At 39.0% G+C, this 11,353-nt stretch overlaps 1 pseudogene; it reads right to left on the bottom strand.

Moving 5' to 3' along the window:
- Positions 1–644: 644 nt before the first annotated feature.
- LOC128061767 (40S ribosomal protein S4-like) lies at positions 645–7,276 on the bottom strand (annotated as a pseudogene).
- Positions 7,277–11,353: the final 4,077 nt, after the last annotated feature.

The following is an 11,353-nucleotide window of genomic DNA, read 5'->3' as shown; positions in this document are numbered from 1 at the left end:
ATTCATAGGTGGACCTAGTCACGATGTTTCCTGTGAGCTAAACAAAAGTTTTTAGCTTAACGCTCACTACCTGGGAGGAAGGGTTTCCAGAGATGGGTCATTATCTATAATTTAAGCTTATAGGCAACATCACTTTAGTGATCAACTTGTAATAAAAGGCAAAGTTTCTTTCCTATTGTGGAATGATGAGAAAATCAAGAATATTTGCAGAATATGGAAAGAATCATTTTACAGAAAGTATGATTCTGAGCAACAAAGAATAACAGCCGGGAAAAAGGGCTGGACCTAAGAAATCAACAATTCTTCTGCCAAAGACAAACAAGGATTGTGGCTGAAAGTCAGGTTTCCTGTATCTGTCTAGAAGATTAGCATCAAAGTCACAGATTTAATATTAATTGAAGAAAAGGCTGGCAGTTTGAGAATTTAAAAGTCTTTGGTGAAAGTGCTGTGGTGGAAGCTTTCATCACAAAAGGTTACATAAATTCAAGGAGGGTGAATTTGAACCCACACCAGTGGCAGGATACCACTTTTCTCAAGGGGTTCTGGTGTTTGTTTTCTGTCCTGTAATATCTCTACTTAGCCACAAGGAGCTCTCTCTCCCCATCACTGGCGACCACTCTCTTTCTGTCTACAGCAATGGTGAGCTAGCCATCATTCCCTTGGTTAAGAGAAATCCAAAGTTTGTTGTATTTGCCAAGACCAAAAATGTTGGGAAGCCAGATTAGCCGAATGGCTGCCATCGACATCTTTCACATCAATCACATCTCAAGAGCCAAGATGTCTCTCTGCTGGTGATCATATCAGTTATTACCAGGTCAGCACCACCAGTCACCAAACTCAGGTTACGAGACTGTGGACCTGGATGAAACTGGTGTTCTTCCCAGTCTCTGCATCAATCTGAATGGTGTCTGTTATTTACTTTAATGAAAGGATCTAGATAGCTGCTGGTGTAAGCATCATGGGTCGTCCTATGAGGGATTCTTTCAGTGCCCACTCTGCACAACTTGTATGTGGCTTCTCAGACATAATACAATGAATAGAAGAGACTTTTGGTGGCATGGATCAGATAGAAATTCTCTCTGGTTTTGTCAATGCCAATAACATTCATAAAGAAAACCAGAAGGGTAGGTTATATCAATTTGGACCCGGTCATCAATCTATTACTCTTTCTTTTTCCTCCTAGCATGGTTAATTATACATATATATATATGTATGTATGTATGTGTGTGTGTGTGTGTCTGTGTGTGTGTGTGTGTGTGTGTCTGTGTGTGTAGGTTTTCCCAGGTGGCGCTCCTGGTAAAGAATCTGTCTGCTAGTGCAGGAAATGCAAGAGACCAGGGTTCAGTCCCTGGGTTGGGAAGATTCCCTAGAGGAGGAAATAGCACCCCACTCCAGTATTCTTGCCTGGAAAATCCCATGGATAGAGGAGCCTGGTGTTCTATAGTCCATGGGGCTGCAAAGAGTTGGATATAACTGACCATATGATATGTGTGTGTATATGTGTGTGTGTGTGTATTATATGTGTGTGTCTCACAAACTCGAAGCTGTCACGTACTAAGATAGCAGATGTGATATGTCAACTTAGATTCAGCAAAATAATTTTAATGTTCAGATTAAATCAATGTGGTAAATTTGAATTTTGTTGCTTTCAACTTTAACTTGGCTTTATTATAATAAAAATGTATACATGTAGACAGTCCATACTTAGTTTATACTTAGTACAGTATGCTTCAGATATGGGTATTCCCAAACTTTCTCCTGTCCCCAGGCCCCAAAGGGAAAGCTATTTGCTCACTTAGCTGTCTTCTGTTCCCCACTCCACCCCTCCACTCCAGAGAAGGGTCTGCTCCTGAGCAGATAATGAAAAAGGCAACGCCATGGTGGTGAAGCTTCCCTGGTAGCTCAACTAGTAAAGAATCCACATGCAATCCAGGAGACCCCTGTTCAATACCTGAGTTGGGAAGATCCCCTGGAGAAGGGATAGGCTACCCACTCCGGTGTTCTTGGGCTTCCTTTGTGGCTCAGCTGGTAAAGAATCCACCATAGAAGACAAATACTGTATAATTTCACTTATTTGTGAAATCTAGAAAAAAACAAATAAATAAACATAAGAAAACAGAAATAGACATAGGTACAGAGAACAAGTTGGCGGTTGCCAAAAAAAAAAAAAAAAAAAGAATCCACCTGCAATGCAGGAGCCTCCGGTTCGATCCCTAGGTTGGGAAGGTCCCCTAGAGAAGGGATAGGCTACCCACTTTAGTATAAACCTGTGGACTTGGCCCATCAATCATATTGAACCACTGCATGCATATCTGAGTTATTTTATCTCCTGTTAGAGAATACTTGAGTCTGTTCCTTGAGAAAATTTTGAAGGGAAGGCATTCTCTCAGCCTGGGGCCACTGGTTGATGGACAAGAGCAAGTCCATTGGTCAGTTTGTCCAGCATCCGATACCTTGGGGTTGCTACCTATTTCAGTACCCTTTGGGACCATAAACTATTGCTCTTAGGTACAGAATGACATGAGAAGTTGTATACAAGTTTTGGAGAAATCAACAGAGGGGAAATGATCTACCTAGTGATTTCCAAAATAGACAAAAATTCCATTTTAGTAAAAGTTACACAGTAGATGATACATCAGCACAGAGGAAAGAAGTACAGTGGATTTAAAAGCTTTAAAGTGTTGATGTTCCGACTCATTATCAAAGAAATGCAGATCAAAACCACAATGAGGTACCATTTCACGCCAATCAGAATGGCTGCAATCCAAAAGTCTTCAAGCAATAAATGCTGGAGAGGGTGTGGAGAAAAGGGAACCCTCTTACACTGTTGGTGGGAATGCAAACTAGTTCAGCCACTATGGAGAACAGTGTGGAGATTCCTTAAAAAACTGGAAATAGAACTGCCATATGACCCAGCAATCCCACTGCTGGGCATATACACCGAGGAAACCAGAATTGAAAGAGACACGTGTACCCCAATGTTCATCGCAGCACAGTTTATAATAGCCAGGACATGGAAGCAACCTAGATGTCCATCAACAGATGAATGGATCAGAAAGCTGTGGTACATATACACAATGGAGTATCACTCAGCCATTAAAAAGAATACATTTGAATCAGTTCTAATGAGGTGGATGAAACTGGAGCCTATTATACAGAGGGAAATAAGCCAGAAAAAAAAACACCAATACAGTATACTAAGACATATATATGGAATTTAGAAAGATGTGAACAATAACCCTGTATATGAGACAGCAAAAAAGACACAGATGTATAGAACAGTCTTTTGGACTCTGTGGGAGAGGGCAAGTGTGGGATGACTTGGGAGAATGGCAATGAAACATGTATAATATCATATGTGAAATGAAACGCCAGTCCAGGTTCGATGCATGATACAAGATGCTCGGGGCTGGTGCACTGGGATGACCCAGAGGGATGGTATGGGGAGGGAGGTGGGAGGGGGGTTCAGGATGGGGAACACGTGTACACCTGTGGCGGATTCATGTTGGTGTATGGCAAAACCAATACAATATTGTAAAGTAATTAGCCTCCAATTAAAAAAAATAAATTTACATTTAAAAAAAGCTAAAGTGTTGATGTTCCTCACGGAAGAGCCTAAAGCAATGTTATCATCTTTCGACTTAGGAAAATGGGAGCCTCTCTTGTTGGACAGAAGAGCTTCTTTAGTTTGATATGACCAGAGCATCAATCATTTATGATGAGAGCCAAGGGAGGAGGCTAAGAGTTAGTGTGGAAGCCCAGCCAGTAGGGAACAATACTCAATCCTGAGTAGCCATACAATTTTTGCTAAATCTCAGAATGACGGTTTGTGTGAATGGAATAGCCACTAAGTATCTTTCATTCAACATTTATTTGTAATCTCTTGAGCTTCCGTTTTAATTTTTCTCCATTATTCCCATGCTTCATGCTCAAAAAAAATTATTTTTTGTCAGAGGAAGGACTTTATTTTCCTTCCAATAAAGAGAAAAGTCTTGAACCTTCGAGTCCATTTTCATAAATGGTGAAGTATAGAATAATATGTTAACATGCATCTAGCTTTAGCTTTTTAAATGTACAAAGACCAAATTGCTAATTAAAAGTTCCTAAGCATGCAAAACTTAAACACCGAGATTATTAGTTTATTAATAGAATAAACCTTCCAGTAATTTTCAGATCTCAAAGTCATTTATTACCTTCTACCATTAAAGACTAAATATAGAATTTCCTTACTTCTATAGGAAAAAGGGGATAAATGTTTCAGACCACACATGAAGAATAGTTTTGCTGTGGTTTTTAGGTATATTCCCACATTTAACGATAGAAACAGAAAGCAATTTAAGAACATTTTCCATGTGTGTCCAAAATGGAAGACACATCATCATCTTTACAGAAGAGCCAGCAGTTACTATTGTCTGCAAAGGGCAATTAATTCATATCCATGTGCACAGGGGCTCGTGGGTGTCCAGGAATACAAGCACACATTCAGTGAGCTTCCCAGAAGTTTTAGGATGTTTTCATTTGTGCAGTTTTTCAAATGCAGTATATTCTAGGAAGAAGTACTTTCCCCATGGCTTCTGCATACAGGAGGCAGCCGTTTGATCCCTCACCAGTAAAGAATCTGCCAGCAATGCAAAAGACCTGGGTTCGATCCCTGGGTTGGGAAGATCCCCTGAAGAAAGAAATGGCTACCCATTCCAGCGTTCTTGCCTAGGAAGTACCATGGACAGACGAGCCTGGTGGGCTACAGTCTATGGGCTCACCAAGAGACAGACACAACTGAGCAACTTTCAAAGGACATACACACACACACACACACACACACATGACCCAACAGCACAAGCGCATAAAATCATGTGAGTTTTCCAGCACTGTATGGAAAATTAGAAAAAACTCTGATGTAGTTAATACATCTGCATTTTCTGCAAATGTAATTCACCAAGTGGGACATACTATATCTAGGAAGGACTGGCTATGTCTAGAGAGAGCTAGGTAGTTATTTCTTTTAAAAAATTGCATTTGGCTATGCCAGGTCTTAATTGTGGCATGCAGGATCTAGTTCCCTGACCAGGGATTGAACCTGGACCCACTGCATTGGGAGCGTGGGGTCTTACCCCTGGACCACCAGGGAAGCCCCCAGGCAGTTATTTCTTATGGGTGGTTATCAGTTCTCTCTCTCTTTTTTGAAAAAGTGCAGATTATTTTAGGCCCACTATATTTACATATTTTGACTGAATTCAGTTGTTGCTTCCAAAACAATTCACTTTTTTGAGGGGGATAAGAGTTTCAGTTTCCTCAACCCCTTTTCCATTCTACCCCACTCTGTTATTACCACCACTAATGAATAAAGCCAGACAGTGCAAATGTGTTGAGAATGTTCCGACTTTGACAAGGGAAAGTAAAATATTGCGTGATTATGCATCGCAAATGAGGTTTTGATTGTAGCCACACAACTCAAAGATAAAATGATTCGTGCCAGTCTCATTCTTAGTCTCTTATTGGTATTGCTCTCCAAGGCACCAATAAGAGAGTGAAAAGAACAGCTTTCCAGGAGGATTTTTCTAAGAATTTCAACCAAAGATCCAAAAGATAATAGCAGAAATCAGATTCAAAAGAAACAAATAAGGGAACAGTGGTAAAATGTGCGGAAAACAGCCGAGGACTGTGGTCATCTACAAGCTACATCAGAGATCGGGTAGGAAGCCGAGAAGTAGCCAGCATGGTACCAGGGAGCAAATGAACGTTTTCCAAACAGGTGTCACGCACTGGGTGTTTTTAGGAGGCTCTAGGATTAATTGAGATGGTTTCGGCATTAGGTCACTTTTCCATGAAATAGTTCTAGCAACTTTCAAGATGTGAGAGATGATGTATTATTTTTGTATAGAAGCAAACTCTGATTTATTAGGGAGAGTATAGATTAGGAAAGTGACCACCCATGCTTTCTTTTTTATCTTCTTTTCCAGATGTTTTTTTGTGTGTTTGTATTCTGTTGTTGTGATGAATCTGAGTATAATTTTGCAAATTTTTGCCTCCACGATAATATACAAGCAGAGCTGGCTGGACTTTCCCAGAAATGGGGGTGCTAAGTAAAGTAACAAGGGCAGAGTCAGGGACTAATGTTTATAGAAACCCTAAAGTATCTTTCAGACCTTAAATGTCAAATCTGCATCAAAATCTAGTTAGAAGGAAGAGTCATTGTCAGAAAATAATAATTCATTGAATTCTATCTAGGAGAGTGTTTTTGTTTTTTTCTGGGTCTTTCCTGCTTATTAGCTTGTTATTATAGAATTTTTTTTTAATTTTGTTGAATTATAGTTGGTTTACAATGTTGTGTTAATTTCTGTTCTACAGCAAAGTGACTCAGATATGCACACACACACGTATCTTTTTTGTATTCTTTTCCATTCTGGTTTATCACAGGATATTAAATATAGTTCCCTGTGCTAGTAGAGAAAATTTTAATTTTTATTCTGTAAGGCAGAAAGTTAAACAATCAGAGACATCTTAAACAAGTTCAAGTAAGGCTGAGATGGAACTAAATTTGGTCAGTTTAATTTTTGGCTGCTCTTCAATTTAGTTTAAACCACAGTTATCACTGATCCGTTCAGTTGCATAATTCATTCTACTTAAGAATGTTCATCTCTCCCATGCCACACAAGTAGAGCTGGCTGGACTTTCCCAGAAATGGGGGTGCTAAGTAAAGTAACATGGGCAGAGTCAGGGGCTAAGATAACACATTTCTACCGTGAAATATGCCACAAGAACTAAGGTGGAGACCATTTGATCCGTTCCTTGGAATTATTCTTCTTAAAATGTAATTAGCATATGATTTTATTGACTGTGCACTTGAGATTAAAACCAAAGATATATATTCTCCTATATGAAAAAAAAAAAAAAGTGTTTCTTATTTTGGTAAACTTGATAATGTGTCCCTAATGTTCTAGAAAGAACTCTGGAATCCCGGTGCCTGGAAATGAGAAAAATACCTAAGCTCTAAATTTCACAAGGTAGAAGAGATCAGTTTCATTTTAAGCTCTTCTTCAATTTAGTTGAGAGCACCAGGGTATCATTTGACTTGCATGTTTTCAGCATATATTAGGAAGTTACTAGGCTAAATGAGGTGAAGGAGGAGTTTACGGTAAAATACCCTTGCCCTTGAGCAATGTATAAACATGTGTATTCTTAGACGCGTTGTTAACATAGGACAATGTGCTGGTATATTTGTAACTCACCTAAATATTCCAGCAAACAAGATGTCACAAAGATATGGCATCCTCATGGCACAAAAATGTAGACATTTATGATGTGTTGTTTTATGTTTTCAGTAAATTGTTTCATAATAATGGCTGTGTGTGGGAAGCTGTGGTGAATTAGCATTGAACCAAGGGTAAGACTTTTTCCTATTCCTCCCATCCCCGTAAGCTAATTTCACCTTGCTGCCCAGGCTGGTCTGCAAGGTTCATTCCCACAAGAGTTTTCCCTTGACGAATTCACATTTACTGTATAAGATTTTAAATTTCAAAAATCACCTGAAACACGCTGTTTCACTTCTGTGTCCTGCCCAAGTGCCTGCCACATAGCTAACCCAATGAATAGTTACAGAAAGAAGAGAGGAAAATGGAAAGGATGAAAGGAACAGAGGGAGGGAGGGTTCTGTGTTCTGTGTACATTGTGGTCACGCTGGATAGTGTAGTAAGTGTGCTGTGGTGTGTAAAGCTCAAACAGTCATAGGTCTCTCCCTCAGTTGTTTGTTGACATGTCTTGTTCTGAGGTTGACTAGAACAAACCACCTGTAACTAGCAAGCTGGTCATCATTTTATTTTTAATTTAATTTTTAATTAATTTTCATTGGTATACAGTTAATGTACAACATTGTGTTAGTTTTGCTGTCAAAGTGAATCAGTTATACATAAACACGTAGGTACTCTTTTTAAGATTCTTTTCCCATATAGGTTATTACAGAGTATTAAGTAGAGTTCCCTGCAGCAACCTTATTTTTAGAGAGTAATCACAAAATGGGGAGAGATTTAGGCCAGTCACCAATTTAAAGATTTAATCTCAGCAAATATCTACCTGTCTGATTCACTGTTCCATGCTCTGTAAAATTTGCTGTTCAGAGCATTTTAGTTACTACCTCAGGCCCTTTAAAAATTTTTTTAAATAATTTTCCTGTAAAAGGAATATATCTTTTTTGACTATTGAACACTAGGTAAATGTGTAATTTCAGTGTTTGGGGAGTCCTGGATTCAGTGAGAATTATACTTATGTTGTACTTCCATGACATAGATGCACAAAGAAGTGGTCCTGCTGCCTGGAAGGAAATAAAGGAAAGACTCTAGTTATGAAAAAACTAGATGATTGAGGAGGGGAAGGAATCTAAGGCATGAGCTCTCACTATCTACTCTCCTGCTGCACCTGTTGTCTGATTACAGGGAACCTGCCCATCTCATTCCCACCACAGGAAGCCCGTCTACATAGCTGGTGGCTGACAAGGTGAGCAAGAACTCAGGGCACTGTGGGTTATGTACTATGTAAGCGTGAGCTCTCTACTCACTGTAGAAGTTTTGATTGGTTCAGGCTCTATTCACAGTATTGCCAGGGAAGATCAGCTGACCGTCCACTGAGTGGTCCCTTAGGGCAGCATTTCCAGTAGTGAATTCTCCTTTGTTAGGCAACTGGTCCTCAAACTTTTAATATTAGTAGTTATCTTGCTAATGTTTCATAATTTAGTGGACGTATGGGATATGCACCCATGCTCACAAAACTTCCAAGATGTATTGTACACCTGAACCTAAAACAATATTGTAAATCAGCTCTATCTCAATAAAAAATGTACAAACTTCCAGATACAAAATAAATGTCATGCAGATATAATGTACAGAATGGTAACTATAGTTAATAATACTATATGGTGAATTTGAAAGTGGCTAAGAGAATACATCTAAAAAATTCTCATCACAAGAAAATAAAATTGTAAATCTGTGAGGTGATGGATGGTAACTAGATATTATGGTGATAATTTCACAATATACACAAGTATTGAATCATATCATACACCTGAAACTAATATAATATGTCAGTTATACCACAATATATTTTTAAAATAAATCAAGTAGACAGATGACCCTCAGGAACAGAAAAAGGAGAGCAAGTTCATATTTTGAACATTCATTGAGCTATCCATTTATAATTTGTGAAATGTTTGTATGTTTGTGAAAACTCAGTAAAAACTTATTTCAAAACATATTAAATAAGCTGCTTTGCTTATTTAAGGAATGAGGAAACTACTCCTCATTTTAAGCATTAGTTGAGCAAGTAGTTGTTAGGAAATTTAAACATTGTATAGAAGATTAGATGAAGTGACTTTTGGTTATGTAATATTTTGACCCTTATGTTGTATAATTTTCTGATGCTAGGTTGAAGTCTCCTATATCTTCAATCATTCTTCAGATGACTTGGTTTCATGTCCATCCATTATTGTAAACCAATTTCTTTTGAAGGCAAATGGTTCTCCAAAAACAGAACCATCGGCTTTGTTGTTCTAACTGTCACAGAGTGCCCTCAGATTTTATGAAATTTCACTGATGTGTTTTGGCACTTGTGCTGTGAGTCTTTGTCAGACAGTCCCCAGTAGCAGAAACTAAATCCCATTAACCTTCATGTTGTTCTTACTCTCCCTCATTTTCCAAGTTGTACTAAGTGCTCAATGTTTGGGGGCTGCTGTTGATATGTTGTTTGCTAATTCAGTCCCTTTGGTTCTGGGCATCTTCAGGGAATACTAACAGAAATGGAAAACAAATATAAACAAAAAGGCAAAAAGAGGGAGTACCTCCAAGGCTGATAAATTTAAATAAAAATTAGAAGAATGGACACTGTCTTTAGTTTGTAGTTCAGTCTACATTAGACTATGCAGTTTCCTCTATTGTTAATTAGCAAGGAGTGTCTGCAATAATGATATTGAGCAGAATCCACTTAAATAGTCTTAGGGTAATTATATGATCAAAAATATTCTCAAGACTGAAAAAAAGTGACCACATTTCTCAACATCTTAAGTAATTCACAGTCACCAAAATCACCACCAAGAGAATTGAACAACTCAGTTGGGACAGCCTGAGGATTCTACAATGCCTCTTTCATGGATGATCCTGAAAAACAGTGAAAATATTTCCAGGAGTCTGATCTTGGGGTCCATATTGACCAATTATGAGGCTTAGTCAGTTGTCAAAGAAGTTAGTCACACATCAATGTCCATCTTGTTACCACCATCTATAAGTGTCCAAGGTGTGGTGTGTTCCCCTCTCTAATTCTTTAAATGGGAATTTTCACTCCTGTTGTCTTCCCCTCCCCACCCCACCCTCTGCCACCTTGAGTTATATTAGGGGAGAATGTTAAGTCTGTATATTTTTTGTACCTAAAGAGCCTTGTTTGCACCTGATGGAGACCTCTAGAGAAGGAATCCGGAATTTCTAAACTGATGATCATGTCTCTTCTGGAACATTCAGTCAGTTCAGTTCAGTCGCTCAGTTGTGTCCGACTCTTTGTGACCCCATGAATCACAGCAAGCCAGGCCTTCCTGTCCATCACCAACTCCTGGAGTTTACTCAAACTCATGTCCATCTAGTTGGTGATGCCATCTAGCCATCTCATCCTCTGTCGTCCCCTTCTTCTCTGGCCCCCAATCCCTCCCAGCATCAGGGTCTTTTCCAATGAGTCAGCTCTTCGCATGAGGTGGCCAAAGTACTGGAGTTTCAGCTTCAGTATCAGCCCTTCCAATGAACACCAAGGACTGATCTCCTTCAGAATGGACTGGTTGGATCTACTTGCAGTTCAAGGGACTCTCAAGAGTCTTCTCCAACACCACAGTTCAAAAGCATCAATACTTCGGCACTCAGCTTTCTTCACTGTCCAACTCTCACATCCATACATGACTACTGGAAAAACCATAGCCTTGACTAGATGGACCTTTGTTGGCAAAGTAATGTCTCTGTTTTTTAATATGCCGTCTAGGTTGGTCATAACTTTCCTTCCAAGGAGTAAGCATCTTTTAATTTCATGGCTGCAATCACCATCTGCAGTGATTTTGGAGCCCCCAAAAATAAAGTCTGACACTGTTTCCACTGTTTCCCCATCTATTTCCCATAAATTGATGGGACCAGATACCATGATCTTCGTTTTCTGAATGTTGAGCTTTAAGCCAACTTTTTCACTCTCCACTTTCACTTTCATCAAGAGGCTTTTTAGTTCCTCTTCACTTTCTGCCATAAGGGTGGAACACTGAAAGGATGTAATTTCTAACTGTCTACTTCAATTAGTAAAGTGGGGTTGAGTGGACTTGAGGTTCATGGAACAGGTAAAG

The sequence above is a fragment of the Budorcas taxicolor genome, chromosome 16, assembly GCF_023091745.1.
Source record: "Budorcas taxicolor isolate Tak-1 chromosome 16, Takin1.1, whole genome shotgun sequence".
Taxonomy (NCBI): Eukaryota; Metazoa; Chordata; class Mammalia; order Artiodactyla; family Bovidae; genus Budorcas; species Budorcas taxicolor.
The sequence above is the reverse complement of the archived record's forward strand: the minus strand, read 5'-3'. Positions and strand labels throughout refer to the sequence as shown.